Consider the following 16,466-nt stretch of genomic DNA (forward strand, 5'->3'; position numbering starts at 1 on the left):
TTTTATTAAAGATATAACCTTATAACTATATCCTTTGCAACATTTCAACTTTTTATTTGTTGTAACTTTTAAGTAAACTTCTGCCTGCAATTTTATATCCTTTTACCCTCTCTTTCTTTTTCAATTCTCAACAAGAGCTTTAAAGATTTATTTTGATTGAGGAACAATTTTTATACCTGTGAACTATCATGAAAAAGAACTTAGAGCTAAACATCTTTAGAGATTGTATTAGGATTCTCTACAAAAACAACTGATAGAATGAATATATGTTAGAGTGGCTTACAGGTTATGGTCCAAATAAAAGGAAAAGTACCCCAAGACGAAGTTTCCAGCACAAAGGAGATTTGTTTGCCCAAGAGGAACAAAGGGCAAACACTGGAGATAGAGGTCTAGGGAGAAAGGGAAGGGAATGAGGGAGAGGGAGGAGGGATATTTGTCCTGGAGGACAAAGGACTGTCTCTGGATAGGGAAGAGACAGGTGTGGCCCATAGGAAAATGGTGGTTTATAAAGGTACAAGGGGGAAACCCCGTGTTAGGATGAGGTGCTTAATTTTGATTGGGTATGTTAATTAGGTGAGCCAAAGTGGGCTTTTGATTGCTGGACTTCAATACTTTGATAGCTGGATCTTGGTAGCCAGCCTCAGGAGGAGGAAGAATTCAAATAAGGGAATAGATCATGGGGTATAGCTTTAGAAATGTAATCTATCAGCTTTTAGCAAGGCAGAGGGAATGGGAGAGAAGGGGAAGGCCTGCCAGAGGCATGCTTGCTGTGCTCGGGGTGGCTAGAGTCCCTTCAGCAACTATCCCAGTAACGACTGTCTCCAGACACAAAGCCCAAGAATCCAGTAAGTTGTTCAGCCCACAAGGGCTGGCTGGATGTCTCAGCTGGTCTTCGGTATATTCAGGGATCCTAAAGACGTAGGCTCTAATGCCAGTGTGGGAATGAACTTGACAGTGAGAGCCAGGGCAACCAGACAAAGAATAAAAATGTCCTTTATATAAGCTGCTACTAGAAGATGTGGCTCAGATTTAGGGTGGATCTTCCCAATTTAATTTAAAATTTAATTAAGAAAAGTCCCTCACTGGTGTACCTAGCCACTTGGGTTTTTAGTTCATTCCAGATGTAGTCAAGTTGACAACCAAGAATAGCCATCTTGTATGTTTAGATGACATGTCATATATTTCTTTTCCTCATTAAAAGTAATGTGAAGTATTATCTCTTATTTTCTGTCTCAGTTCTGGAAACATCCAGCCACCTTAACTTTGATATATTAAGTCCTTTTCTGAAAAGCCAGTTTTTATACAATGAGATGTAGTTAACGAATAAACTTACCATGGGTTCTCAGATTTCCTAAGAGGGTGGCTTAAGAACTATCTATTTCTATTAGACTCTTCATCTCGTATGTATGCCAGCCCCCCTATAGCTGCATAGATGGAAATCCCCCCCTTTGTCAGTCTTTCCTAAACTATATACCCTAGTTTGTCCCTAAATACCTCGAGCTTGTGTGCAGTTAGGTCCCAACTCATATACCTGACTGAGCAGTGTGACTGGACTCTCAGATGGAGGTTCAATGACCCTGTCCATCTTATCCTTCCGTGAAGGAATACTAAGATTTAACAAGCCCAGCCATGATCATTTTACACAGGAACAAGTGACGATATAAGATGTCAGTTGATTATCTTAGTTATACTATATAACATCCTTGTCATTAAAAAAAAAACTGAATCCAAATTACATATATAGGACAATCTAATAAATGAATATCACCTGTGAAGAAACTCGAGCCAACACTGTTTGGGTCTAAAGTGGACAGGTCAAACCTAACCTCCACGGCCAACTTTTCAGCAATCTTAAAGAGCATATGGAAATTTACCAATGTTATCCATGCCCAAAGGCATTTAAAAAATAAAACTGAACCCAGTGCTTTATATTGGATAACAAACTCATTGTTGAGGCCAGTGACAATTATGTGGACCTAAAACATCTGCCCTGCTTTTATTCTGTGGAGAGTCATCCAAATGTGTTTTCTATGCCAGATCTGATGGAGACTCACAAGACACAGACAGCATCATTCTTTGAGAAAACTGTAAGAAATAGAACATTTGATTTTTAAATGTTCTGTATATCTGTAATTTACAGATATGATATCTGTAAATCAATAAGATCATAGGTGCATGGCAGTTTGCACTCAGGATCAAGCAGGATCAAGCTGACAGAGGTATCTGAAGTGGCAATTTCTGGTTTCTTTGTAACTCAGTTGTAGCCTGTGATTTTTTCTGGCCGCTGTCTTGTTCTCGAGAAGGCAGTGATGCTTTGCTGAGAGCAGACACCTGAGAGGTTGCTTGATGTTTAGAAAGAACATAAACAAAACCCCACAGACAATGAGAGGGCGCTCAAGTATTTTTCCTTTAAATGTCCCCTTTGCTCTCTTTTTAAACTCCTAAGTACCTGTAACAGGAGAACATTAAACATAGAAAACATACAAAACAGACATGTAAAGGAACTCAGAAAATGATGATAGCAGATTGTTACAGAAACAGTAAGAGTATTCGGGCTTGGTAGGGCAGAAACAAAGACAGTGTGCATGCAGCAAAGGGGCCTAGCATAGTCTACATCTCTAGTCTTCTGCAAACCATAGGACCCCCTGCGTGGTGCCACAGATCAGATGGAATTCTACTGTGGTAAATGTGGGATCAACATCCATATGGACCAGAACCATCTTGTTCTGGACAGGATTTATAAGGTCCCTCAGGTGGGAAGGGACACTGGGTTTGGGAGGTGCCTGACTGTAGCAGTTTCTTCTGAAATTAAGACCTTTCATATCTGAAGGAATGAAAAATTCTTAAGACGGGATGTTTTCTGGGAGGTGAACCAACAGGATGTTTTAAGGGGAGGTGAAATGCTGCAAGGAAGCTCTTTAAAACGGGAAGTCGAGAATTCAAAGTAGCTTCAGGAAGTCCCTGAAACAGATTAGATTAGTTTCATTATCCCCACCCCCAGCCCAGTAAACAGTAAAGGCTGCTAAGAGTCACTCTCAGAGAAGACCAGCTGCCTGGAGGAGATTCAGATTAACTGAACCACCCGGAAAGAACACTGCAACCTACTGTGCTGCCTGTAGCTATGCACAGTGCTACAGGGCTTCAGCTTTTGTGAATTGTCACCCATGCTGGGGTGGCCTTTGGTGATGCAACTGTCTTTGAGTAATTTTTGTAGTAATAATTTAAGTAACCCTTCACCCATATTCCTGTGCAATTCATTGGTTCACCAGACTCAACTACGGTGTTGTGGTGGTTTCAATGAGAATGGCCCCGTAGACTCGTATATTTGACTACTTGGACCCAGTTGGTGAAGAATTTGGAAAAAATTAAGTTGGTGGAGTTGCATCAGTGCCTGTGTGCTTTGAGGCTGCAAAGCCAGTGCCTCTGGCTTAGTTCTCTCTGCCGGTAGCAGCTTACCTTATCCTGCAGTTTCCCTGGTGAGTTTTATCTCTGAAAGAGTGTAGGGTGGAGAGCAGCCATTCAGGGAGTCAGAGAGCCATTCACAGGAAGTTCCAAAAAATACATTTGGGGAGCTCTCTCATTTCCAAGACTGGGTTGAGCAGCTGCTCAAAGGCTGGCATGGAGGAAATCTTGCTGGGGCCTCCATTTGTAATTCTCAGTAAGGAATTCTCCCGGCTCAGACACAACCCAGCTCTTGAATTAGCACACAGCTGTAGCCTCTTCCTATTGTTTAAATAGGCCCAGCCCTATCAGAACTGTTTCATAGTTTATGCAGAATTAGACATTGCCATAATCTCATCCACGTGGCCATTGGCCATCCTAAGGCAATCTTTTTATCCCATCCAAGGGAGATTTTTTTTTCCCTTGAGCTAAGCAAGTTTTGCAGAAGCTGAAATGTGCAGGTTTCTAGTTAAGGCAGTTTTATATTTAGCAAACAGAACTTGCTGTCTATGCTCTTTTCCAGAAAAAGAAGGCACACACAGCAGGTTTAGAAAAGCAGGCATCAGTCATTCGGTTTCGGCTCTGTTGTCCCAGCTCAGACATAGTTACTGTCTTCTGACTCTGATGCAACCCAGTATTTCCTTAGTAAGCTCATCATGTTTGATTAGTGTTAAAGCTTGCTATTTTCCTTCTGCTCTTCACACACACTGTTCTTTCTGAGCCACCACAACCATCCCTTCTTATAAACCCTGTCGCCCGCCTAGCCCAGGCTTTATTTTTCTTACCTCTAGATTACAGTCTGTTTTCTACATAGCCTTTATTGGCGGTAGGGTAGAGATACGGTGGGATGGGGTGGGGTGGGGTGGGGTTTGTTTTCTTCATCTTCCAATTACTTTACACAGGTTGCAAAGCACGTTTGTTCTAGTAGGTCATAGCTTCCTGCTCTGTGGCTCTGGATAGCAAGAAACTGCTACAATTTGAGCAGCACTCTGGGATAAAGAGTAAGGTGTCCAACCTCTCGAAGGCCTTTACCCCTCCCTCGGGGGCCCATCTGCCTGCTCTAGGGATTAATGTAGTCGTCCTCTACCCTAGCTGTGTAACAGAATTACCCAGGACATTTACAAAATTGGTTTGGCTTGGCTGTAGGAATAGTAATTAGCCAATGTTGAGGAAACTCCAAGGTAAAGGACTCAGTTTGCCTTCAGAAACCTCCTAGGCTCTGCCAGCCTGGATCTCCCTCTGCCTTTGCAGTGTCCGACACCATTACCCACTGGCCAGACTCAAAAGAATGAAGCTTATCTGGGCCAGGTGGGTTTGTCAGAACATTAGTCGGCAGTGAATGCCAGGGAGAAACAGCCTTCTCGAGATAGTTATTGGTGAAACAACTCTCTTTTATTGGGGGCAAATAAGGCCTATGTAAACCTTGGGAAGTGGGTAGGAGTTTTGGGGTGAGTGTACATCATTGGTGAGGGCTGAGGTGCTGGGAATGCTGCATTTTTGTGAAGAGCAATTCCAAGGGCTTGCTGGACATGTCCGTATAGGAGAGAGAAAGTTTAACCTGTAACCTGGCCACCAGGTACATGACTACCTCAGGGTGGCAGAGGTGGGGGTCCCAAGGCCTAAACAAGCTGGGACACGCAGGCCCAGCGCAAGGAGGAAAACACTTCTGCCCCTGCTGGTCTCAGGACAGGAGTTTTGGGTTTTGGACGAGATGACCTCACTTTTGCTCTGGACTGGCTCTGCTGGTCATATGGCTTTCTGGCCCCACAGGTTCATCCTTTTACTGAAGCTCCTCTCTGAGAAAGAGGTCCCAGGATGTCAGTAAACGTATGAACAAAGGTCAAATCCTTAAACTAAGGTGTCCATGGCTGTCAGCATGTGGATGGATGACAAATGTATCATTCAAACTGTCAGAGCTTACATGAGTCCTCAGCTAGGATCACTGTCAAAATGATGTGGTAGAATGATCTGACAAAGAGCTGGCCCTGAAGGTGGTGGCTGTGCCAGTGTGTATGTGGTGACAGCTGGGGGGTAGGGAAGGCCTTGGTCTGATGGAAGACTTAAGACCCTTGTAGGAAGGAGTTGAGATTCTAAGAGGAGGATCTAGCCAATGGGATGGTCATGTTCCAGGAAACAAATGGAGGAGGGAAAGCTAAAAGGGGCGGTGCAGTTGCTTGCTCTACCCCTCCCAATGTTTATGTGGAGACAATGCGGTATCTCACTCTGGGGGAAGATGTTCACAGACACCCCTTTCTTCATGTGGTACCATGTGAGATCCCATGCCTTCACAAGTTGGGCTCCCAAAGCTGCAACCTAGCACTGGAGTTTTTCCGGTCTCCACACAGGGCCCAGCCCTAGCTGGGGGAGGGCTGTTGGCACAGGAGAGGGCCCCAGCATCACAGGAGCTGCCCTGAGGAAATTCTTGGCTTCAGTGAAGAGAAGAATTTCAGGATGAACCAGTATGAAGCAGAGTTGGGGTTCATTAAAGGAGAAAATGATACATATTTTAAGCATCAGAGAAACATACATGAGAGTTTGGGTGTGGCCTTCTGTGAGGGAGTTGTGCTTGCTTAGTATATTAGTCAGGATTTTGGTAAAATTTGAAGTCATTATCTTTAAAGTGTTCCTAAGAAATCTAAGCGAGATCCAGGGTGGCACCTGACAGATATGTCCCTAGCATTGATTGATATGGTAAAACTCTAGATCATCAGACTGCAGGATGTTAGGCTATCTCGACTCTAAACAAAGTTTCCCAGAAAATGTGAGGCTCTAGCATGGTCAGATATATCAGGCCTTAAGACTGGCTCACTGCTATTTTAACATTATTCATATATAATATAGATAAGGGATTTTATCTCTAAGCAACCTTCACAGCAAATGTGCTGAAATTCTTGCTTCAGGCTGAAGAGAAGATTTAGCCAGACTTCTGGGTGTGAGAGTTCCTTTCCCGTCCCATGTCTCATATATCACTTGCCTTTCCCTTCTACCTCAGGTTCACTCTAATTGTGGTCCTGGCTCTGATAACGTGTTATTAACAGGGCTGAAGAGATGGCTCAGTGTTCAAGAGTACTGGTTGCTCTTCTGGAAGTCCTGAGTTCAATTCCCAACAACCACATGGTGGCTCACAACATCTATAAAGGAATCTGATGCCCTCTTCTGGTGTGCAGACAGAGTACTCATACCTAAATAAATATGTTTTTAACAAGAGTATGTAGCTTCCATAGGCTGTACTTTACTTATTTTTCTTCCATGCTGGAAATTGCACATACTAGGTGAATTCTCTGCCACTAAATATATTCCTAGCATTTGGCTATCTCAGCTACTCTCATGAGATAGCCTGTGCTACTCTCATGAGATAGCCTGTGCTATCCTGGAGCTTATAATCATTCTCGACCTCTGGACCAGAACATGGTGGAGCCGTGTGGGCTGTTCAGGCTTAGTCCTTCTACTGTGGATCTCAGCTCTCTGAACTGAACATGTTGACTGTCATCTTAAACCAGTCAACTGTGGCCAATCACCCACAGGAACCTTCAGATGGATCTATTCACTCCCTCACGAAGGAAAAGGCATGTTTCACGATACTCTTCCCTGGAGTTTTACAAGAGGTAACTGATAGAGAGACTTCCCTATCCTTAGACCCCTCCATAGTATAGCTGTCTGTAAATTGCCCAGGGATCCCACCTCTAAGTGTTTGGTTTATAGGTGTGCACCGCCATTCTCTTGGCTTCAATGAAGAGAAGAATTTCAGGATGAATCAGTATGAAGCAGAGTTGGTGTTCATTAAAGGAGAAAATGATACATATTTTAAGCATCAGAGGAAACACACATGAGTAGTTTGGGTGTGGGCTTCTGTGAGAATTGTGCTTGCTTGCTACACTAGTCAGGATTTGGGTAAAATTTTTAAAAATTAAAAATAAAAATAAATTGTTGTGAGAGTTTTGGCTTCTTTTAAAAAAAAAAAAAGCAAACCAACCCTGCTATGTTTTGTGAATATATCTTTGTTTTAATCCCAGGGGTGGGATTAGGGGCTCGTTCACAGCAGGTGATTATGATATACCTCATGTACTAGCAGGGGTGTGATTTTTGCCAGCTGCAGATCGTTTAACTCTGGGGACTCTGGAGAGGGTGAAGATGTCCTGAGGGTAAAGAGGGCCCGTGGCAGCTGCTGCTCCTTCTGCTGCTGCTGGTTTACGTCGTTGTGATCTGTTAAGTGGTCATGGACAAAAAGATGAGAAGAAATTGGATATCCTGATGACAAAAATTGGACTTGTCACCTTTAATCAGCAAGAAGTGGCCTACAGAGGTCTACACCTCCTTTCCCCCCTCTAACTTTTGTCTTTCATACTTAGAGTTTGAGGGGTTAAAAGGAATTAGGGTGGGATAAGGGTTGGAAGGGGGGTAGATATAAGAAGCCAATAAAACAGCTAAACAAATACTCCACAAATGTAATGCATTAATTATTACTTTCCTTGACTGCTGAGTACTTTGGGATCCCCTTAAATTTTGAACTAGAGACTGCTGCCTCCCTTCTGGCTTTGCCAAGTCTCTCGGGTTCTAGGACTCTGTCTGTTCTGGTACCACATCTAGAAATAATTCCAACTAAATTTTGAGCTTTGCCGGAGCTTCAAGTAAGTTTGGACAGGTCACATCCTTCCCGAGAACAAAGAATGGAAAAGTTGTGTCTGAAAGGCGTGTTTCTCTGCTCCCTGACTATGGTCACATGACCATTGCCCTCAGGCTGCTGCCACTGTGACGCCTCTGCTGTGACAACTGCTCTGTGGAACTGTGAACCAACGTAAACTCTTCCTCCCTTAAATTGCTTTTGTGGTGGTACTCGATCAGAACAGAAAAGTAACTAAGATACGTGGTAAATTGATTAATACGGAACTGTCTCTACAAGACCCAGGTCTCATCTCAAAGATAAGAAAGTTTTCTCTTGAGCCAAATATGAGTGACCATTGCTAAATATATCAAGAAGATAACAGCAGCCATCAGTTCCTAACAGGGGCAGATACATAACTCCCTTCAGAAATGGCATTTATTACAGTAAAAGAGCCTCAAGGCGGATGGGAACATTAGACAAAAACAGCACAACTATGCAGCTTGGGTATGATGGGGCCTTAGAGGGAAGGGGAGGCTTCCCCTGGAGAGAAGCTTCAGTAAGAGTGAGAACAAGGCCAGGCAGTGGTGGCGCACACCTTTAATCCCCGCACTAGGGAGGCAGAAGCAGGTGGATCTCTTTCTGTAAATTCCAGGCTAGCCTAGTCTACAAAGTGAGTTCCAGGACAGGCAATGCTACACAGAGAAACCTGTTGAGGGAGAGAGAGGGAGAGGGAGAGAGAGAGAGAGAGAGAGAGAGAGAGAGAGAGAGAGAGAGAGAGAGAGAGAAAGAGAGAGAGAGAGAGAGAGAGCGCAAGCATAAGAAAGTGATTGTTATTTGTGTGCACACACACATATACATAAATATACATGCACACTCTAACCATATATTTTGGGGAGATTTATGAAAAGATTTTGGAACTTTGAGCTGGCAAAGCCATAGTGTTCAGAGCTTAATGGGCTGTTCTGTGGGAGCATGGAAGATAAGAGTTGAGAGCAATGCAAATGGTGGATGTCTGGCTGGTAAATCCCAGAGGGAAGTTTGAGAGTCCATCCAACCCTCTATAAGGGCAATTTCATAGTATTTTGAATTAAGAACTGCTAAAGTGAAACTGTTGCCTTACTGGGATAACTAATACTCATCAGCTGAGACTGAAGAATCGGCTGTAATTAAGAAGGAAGCTGCATCCTCGAAGTGAAATCTTGGAGTATTTTCTCAGGTTCAGCCCACAGATGCTGTGGTTCAGAGTGGGTGGGGGCTGCATCTCATGCTGGCAGAGTGATGTTACAGTCCAGACATCAAGAAGCTTTTTAATATTGCCCCTTGACAAACTTGGCCACTACAGTGTAGTCACTGTAAACTACTACAGGAAATTCCCAGTCACTTCTACTTCCTGATTAACAGCCAATAGCTGCATGGAAAAAAAAAAAAAAGTTCCTTTCTAATTTCCATGCTGTAGAGCTCATGAAGGAATTCCTCAGCGCCCTTTACCAAAAAAATGATCTTGTCAATCTGTTGTACAGCAGTTTCCTCTGAGCTTAAACCTTTCACCCTGCAGGGAGGCTCCTTAAGACTCAGGAAACAAACAATTCGGGAGTCTCAGGATGTTCCTGAAACTTACCAGATGCACAAGGCTTTTCTCTCCTCCAGCCTTTGAGCTGCATGTCACTTGTGCAGAGAGCTCTAAGGGTCTGCCTTTCATGAATTATCACCCATGCTGGGACGAGCTTTTGGTGACCCTGTCCTCATACTCGACATGCAACTCCAACAAACTCATTGGTTCAAATCAGACATTTTATTTACTTTGGTCTGTACATGTCTCCCCAGGAAGAGTGTCACATGCTATTATATTCACCCTTCTTTCACTTCCAAACTTGCTCATTGTTACCCAAGGTTAGGTAGGTGAACAGGAGGGGCCAAACAAGGCTATGTTTAAATAATGTTACCCAGGCCCAGGCTTCTGGCAGACCATATGGATCTGTGTGTTGCTTAGAAATTTGCCTTGCTTAGATATTATTGTTGTTTGCTATATATTATTGTTGCAATATTAATATTGCAATTACTTAGGATACTGACTTTTTTTATTAAATAGAAAAGGGTAGAGGGAGGACACCGAGTGTTTCTGGTGAAAGGGCAGAGGGAGGACACCGGGTGTTTCTGGTTAGACTCACCTTCTCTGAAGAGCTTGCCTGAATCTCCAGGGAACTGATCCTTTTTATTTCTCAAGGTTTGATTCATACCACCAGTTGCACTTAACACTCAGTCTTGCAGTCAAGCCTACTGATATCATTAGTAGCATTTGAACTTACCATACAACCGAAGAAGCCTTGTGTGTGACTAGGACTAGGGTGGGTCCCAGTATCCTGACAACACAGTCTTTGGAGCAAATCCAAAGACTATTTCTAAACAGGTCCTCTTCCCCTGTATACTAATAACCTTTCTTTTCCACTACCTCTGGTGGGTGATGGGCTAGAAGGGAGGTTAAAGCATTTAAGAACCCATAGTAAAAGTAGGTTCTGAAAAAATAAAAGCCTACAGGTTGTGCCCAGCATGGCTTAGGCATAATGGGTAACTCTGCTTCTAACGTAGAGGAAACGGCAGATTGTGAGGGGTTAGCAATGTTGCTTAAGGAGATTAGCAAAATGGCAGCTACTGCCACTGGGTGGTCTCCTGCCTTGCTCCCAGGGTATTTGTTTGTTTGTTTTGCTTCATACTTTTCGTGTACACTATTTTGAAAAAGTTTAATGGGAAACCCAACAATTCTCTCTGATCGAGAAGATTGAAGAGTTGGCTTTGCACTTAGAGAGTTTTCAGATAGAGGTAGAAGTGCCTGAGGCGTGTTGTTCTCCTCCCACTGGCCCTTTTTGTTTTCCAAGCACTTCTGTTGCAGCTTTAAGAGCTTGGGCTATGACTAAGGAGCCTGGGGTGGGAGCAGGAATCCATCTCATTTACTAAGACAATACAGGGTTCTGAAAAAGCCTTCAGAGAATTCTTACAGAGGTTGGGTTCAGCTGTGGATAGAGCCATAACAGACCCTGAAACCAGCCAAGCATTGATAGAGATATTGGCATTTGAAAATGCAAACACCAAATTTAAGAGAGCAATCAGACTATTGAAAGCTTGTGAAGCCCCAGTAAACGAATGGATAAGGGAGACAACTGGTCTTGGGTCTCAGGAGCATAATGCCAATATCATAGGGCAAGTCACAGCTAAAAATATCAGGAATCTAAATGCCCAATGTTTTAATTGTGGTGAACTTTGTCATTTTGTAAGACTAAAAGTTTCAGAGGTCAAAATAACAGGTACAATATGGTAATCACAGAAGAGTCCAAGCTGGTTCTGGTTCTGGTTGCTGTGAACCGCAAAGGTGTCCAGGGTATTGTAGGCACTGTGGAAGGGGCAAACATTGGTCAAAGGATTGCTGATCCAAGAAAGACACACAACTCAGGAGGCAGAGGCAGGTGGATTTCTGAGTTTGAGGCTAGCCTGGTCTACAAAGTGAGTTCCAGGACAGCAAGGGCTACACAGAGAAACCCTGTCTCAAAAAAACAAAAAAAAAGAAAGAAAGAAAGAAAGAAAGAAAGAAAGAAAGAAAGAAAGAAAGAGAAAGAAAGACACACAAGGTAACCTTTTCCCTTGGGAAACAATCCCAGGGACCTGTCAGCACAAGGCCCTGCAGCAACCAACATGAACCGGTTTCCTTTGGTCAGTCATGAGGTACCAAGCAGGCGAGGAAATCAAAATTAGGTATTTCTGATCTTATGCATGCTACAGAAGGAAGAAGTGCAACTTTATACCTGGCCACAGATACTCCTTTTACATTATCTAAAAAAGTTGACTGTTACAATGTATGGTGTATGTGGTCCTTTACCTTCAGGGACAGTGGGAGTCATCTCCGGAAGAAGTGGATTAATTTCTCAGGATTTATTGTGCATCCAGGTGTGGATACACAATAGAGATGGGGATAGCAAGGAAGAGATAAAAACCATGGCAAATGTGGAAAAGGAGATGCAAATTGAAGCAGGGGATAAAATTGTTCAATTGTTGTTGGTTCCTTACATCAAGGGCAATGCTGTATCCTGACAGCTGGAGACTGAACTAGCCCCAAAGAACTACTTCTAAACAGCACACAGCTGAGCCTCTTGGCGGCTTCTGGATTGACCTGCCCTTGCTGATTCATGAACTGGGTTTGCGAGTGGATTGGGATGCTGCGCTGCTGCTGCTGCTGCTGCTGCTGCTGCTTTGTTTGAACTGAACCGCTGATATCCCGACAATGCAGATTGGATTTGCTCCAAAGAACAATCTCTAAATAGGACCACTACCTCCATGTCCAAATAAACTTTCCTTCCTACTACCTCTGGTGGGTGGTGGCCTGGAAAGGAAGTTAAAGCACTTAAGAACCCTTATTAATAGTAGGTTTTAAAGAATAAAAGCCTACAGCAGTTTGCAAGGAGCTGTCAGCCCAATTGCCAGCAGCCCAATACTGAATAAATATTGGGTGTGGTTAGTACTGCATCTGTAATAATAACATTGGGGGGATGTGGAGGCAAGATTAGAAATTTAAGGTTATCTCCAGATTTATAGTCGGTTAAATGCCATCTTGAATTACATGAGACCCTGTCTTAAAAATCAAATAAACAAAAAGTCTTGGTGGCTGAGATGTTTGTTTCACCTATTATTTTATTTTCAGAACTTAGCATGATATGTTTATAAATGAGTGAGCACTCCATTAATAATCATTAAGGTCATCTTTTAATACAGTGGCATTTTTTTGGTATATAGGCTGATATTTTTAAAGTAAACATTCCCAAACCATCATACTATTTGAGTCTGTCAATGCATTGTTATCACTAGAGATTGAAACTAGGGTCTGTAAGGCAAGGACCACCAATAAGCTACAGCCTCCCCCCACTGCCTTTCAGCATCCCCCCTCTTTTAGACATGGCCTCATGATGCAACCCAGAATAACCTTGAAATTGTGATCTTCTTCCTACTGCCTCCTGTTCAGACTGATTTTTCTAAAATTATTTTTCAACAAAAAAATTATAAAAGTGATTAGAATCCAATGTAAAAAAAATTTCCTGGCATGGTTTGAGAATAACGTCTTAATGTGCAACCTCTGAATACTTTGGTATGTGTTTTCTACATGCAAGACCATTCTCTTTCCTGAGAACCACCACCCAAATCAGGAAGTTAACTGCCATCACAACCTTAGGTTCTACTCCAGCTCTCCCAACTAACTTAAAACCTCTTTCCGTTATCGCCAACAGGACCTAGTACCTGCTGCATTAGTCACATGTCTCTCTAGTCTTCATTATTCTAGAACAGTGGATCAGCTGTCTTTGATTTGTATTGCCTTAAAACCTTTTTTATTACTGGGGTGGCACTAATTCAAGACCTTTGAGAGCTAGGGAATATCCAAACAAAGCATACAATGTGTATATGCACATACATCTCTAATTATTTCTGTGTATATACATTTACTGAAGAACCCTGTCTGCTGATATCTCTAGTTCTAATCCTAAAAGCCACCTGGGTTTCTTCCTTTCCTTTATGTTTTCCTTTCCTGGCAGAAAAACGTGACTTTCATTAGCTTTGATATACGGGCTTATATTATCAAAGGTCAGTTTAACAGTCTCTTATTGCTCCAGCCATCCTTCCTCAGCTAATTGCCCACTTACCTATGCCAGCCCATCTGTCATGTGAATGAACATTCCTTTCACCTTGCCGTGTATTACTGTCCACATAAGATGCTTAAGATAAGATTCTGTCTGCTATAGCTAGATACCCTCATATCTAATTGTTTGGTAAGGGGAAGAGAGGGAGATCTTTCTTTCCTTCTAACTTGCATTCACTCTTTGATGCTACATTTAAAGAGAGAGAGAGAGAGAATATGAGGTTGGGTGCATGTACTTGGAGGAGTCTGCTGTTTGAACAACCAGAGGCAGGGCCTCTTTTACTTCATTTCTGGAGAGCAGTGGATGTTAGTAAACCTAGAGGGGCCTCAGATGGTAAGCAGGGCTTCGGTTTCTTTTGTAGCCTGTCACTTTTAGGATGTCTTAGAATCTGACATTGGTGAGGAGAGATAGATGGTGTGGTTGGGACCCACGAGCAGCAAAGGAGTCTGGGGTTCACTGGTGACGGCTTCTGAGCTATGCGTGTTGGAATACCCATTGTGGTTTCTTGTGGTCAACACTACAGAGAAATACTGTGAGCCTCTGGGCCAAAGCTGTGGCTCAGAGCATCTTTCCGTGCTGAATGGAAATTTTCGTTCCCATTCTTCAGTCATGGCCCCAGATGGAGCCTCCTCCTCTCTCCAACCGTCCACCTCTGAACAGCTGTTGTATAGGAATGGTCTAGGGTTGAGGGGATAACGGGCTACATGTCTATGACTCTGAATAACTATGTGGGGGAAGCAATGGGAGGAAAGGAGACTCAAAACCCTGCTCAGGAGTCAGAAACAAAAACTTGAGGTCCAAGCCCTAAGGCAGAATCATTTATAATATACTCAGATCTTCACGAATAGGACTTAGGTAGAAGGTGGTGTAGTCCCTAAGCAGTGCACCACAAAAGTCGTCAAAGCAGTGGCCAACATCTCCTTCCCGCCCTAGCCTACGTGCGGCTGTAAGATGCCCCCAGATGAGCTGTCAAAATGGTGGCGCCATGACACCTCCTCGGCCTGCCTTTGTCACAGGAGCTGTCCATGGTGGTACATCTCCTTTCCTGCCTCAGCCTACAGTCTTCAGGAAAGAATTACCGCAGGAGCTGTCCACAGTAGCAGCACCTCCTCTCCAGCCTCCCAAAGCAGCCCCAGAGAGAGGGCACCTCAGCAACAGCTGCCTGTAGGTGACTGGAAAGACTTCCCTTCCTAACCCATGAGCCTGATGCAGGGAAAAGGGGGTGAAAACGCCAGAATTCCCTGGGCTCCCCAAGCTCAGGATTTGAAATTCCACCAATCCTCAATCTGGAAATCTCTGCCCTGAAAAGCTCTGCCCCCTAAAACAAAAAACAAAACAAAACAAAAAAAATCCTATATAAGACCTGCCCTTTGTCCAATTCCCTGCTGCCTGCTCCCGGGAGCAGAGGTAGCCATCTCTGAATTCATCCCTCCACACTCTGGACCCTCCAATAAATCTCTTTTATGAGATTTGCTGTCCGGTGTGACTCTCTCATCGGAAGAAGCCTAGAAGCAATGAAAAGAAGCAGCAAAGAAGTGGGGTGTGGATCCTGAGCTCAGTTGGGGATACCCTCCCCTGGGAGCTGCAATGCCTCTGTTGAGGCTTTCTCTCAGAGCTATGTGGCTTCTGCTCCACCCCACCCTCAGTGTCTCAGGATGCCTTTCCACTGGGATACCTTTCCCATTCACAGCTGGCTTCTGAGTCCCAGGAGACCTCCCATCTGAGCAGAAACACAGATGGGAACACCTTACTAGAACATATGGCTGGCTGAAAACTCAAGAGATCTGCTTGATTGTCCCCAGGAGTATTGGGATTAGAAGTATGTACAACCATGTCTGACATGAAACTCTTGCTGGCCTTGCATCTGCAAGGCCATAAAATTCTGTTTCCAATTACTGCCTGAATCTGAGCATGTCTGGAGATTTACCTATTTCCTCCCTTGAAAATATGAGCCCTGGGACACACAGCTTTGGAGCTGAAGTAGAGGATGGGCATGTCTATTCTAAGCCAGCCCACCCTCATCCTTTCCTCAAACTGGCTTTTTTCTCCCCTACTTCCCTAGGAAATGGATCCAAATCCTAAAGAGAAATTGTAAATCATATGGCCTTTCTTCAGAGCTGTCTGGCCTCTGGATGGGATTGCTGGAACTCAGCAGGGCCTTCTACAGTATGCCTAGGGGAATGATCTGGGAATGGAGTAAGCACACCTCCCCAAAGTCCTGCCTCACCAGATGAGCTTATAGATAATCCAGACTCCAATTGCCAGGCACAGCCACACTCATCACACAACATTGGTTTCTATATACCTTATTAGGATCATCACATCGGACAACTTGATCCCAGCACTTCAATTCCTAACAGGAATTTGCTTGCCAAACCTGTGTGCCCTGTCCATGTACTCTTTCAGAACGAAAAGGAATCTTTAAGGGGTGACAACCTGGATGGGGAGGTATGCAGGGAGATGGGCAGACTCAGAGGAGAACAGGTCACTGAGCAGTGTTAAGGGGAAGAAAGAAAATTAGTAGGGTGAGGATACAAATGGGTAAAGGGACATTTTGGATTCATTCTGTAAAGAGTCCTTATTCCTGATTGTGTTTGGGTATTATTATCCCCAGTGGCTTCTGCAGGGTCAGATGAGTAATAAGAAGTCCTCCTGCTAAGTCAGAAATACAATAGGAATGATGGAATAGTCACTACTGAAAAAAAATTGCTCTAAAGCTCTTATGTTGAGCTGGCAGTTAAGAATGC

This window comes from Mus musculus, chromosome 7 (genome assembly GCF_000001635.26).
Source record: "Mus musculus strain C57BL/6J chromosome 7, GRCm38.p6 C57BL/6J".
NCBI classification, from domain to species: domain Eukaryota; kingdom Metazoa; phylum Chordata; class Mammalia; order Rodentia; family Muridae; genus Mus; species Mus musculus.